Source organism: Notothenia coriiceps, unplaced genomic scaffold (assembly GCF_000735185.1).
Source record: "Notothenia coriiceps isolate Sejong01 unplaced genomic scaffold, NC01 NC01_scaffold00001414, whole genome shotgun sequence".
NCBI classification, from domain to species: domain Eukaryota; kingdom Metazoa; phylum Chordata; class Actinopteri; order Perciformes; family Nototheniidae; genus Notothenia; species Notothenia coriiceps.
In genome coordinates, this window is record NW_011334115.1 from 19,789 (window position 1) to 20,370 (window position 582).

A 582-nucleotide genomic window follows, 5' to 3' on the forward strand; every position below is an offset into this window, starting at 1 on the left:
TGGGTCACCTGCTGCGACTGCTAGGATTGAAGGCTGTCATCCTAGAGGAGCCAGGTGAAGATGATGAGGCTGATGATCAGAAAAGCGAAGAAGCCTATGCGGAATTGATCCAGGTACTGGACGATAAAAGCCTTTCACTGATCATGAGAGAAGCAGCGGACAACGGAAGAAAAGCGTTACAAAATTGAGGGACCACTGGGAAAAGGAAAAGGAAACCACGGGTGATCAGCCTCTACACTGAACTAACGTCGCTGCAGAAAGCCGCTAATGAGAGCGTCACGGACTATATTATTCGTGCCGAAACGGCAATTACAGCACTGAAAAATGCTGAAGAAACTCTTAGCGACGGGCTGCTCATAGCCATGATTTTAAAGGGACTACCAATCTGTTTTAGGCCGTTTGCCATCCACATTACACAAGGGGATGAGAAGCTAAAGACGATGCATGTTATGGATGTTATGACATTCAAACATGGCACGAAATACTTGGTCACTGTAACTATGATGATGTGTCACAACTGGAAAAGTCACTGAGGGGATGAAAATTAAGGGTGGGATTGATAAATCTAACCTTAACTGTGAA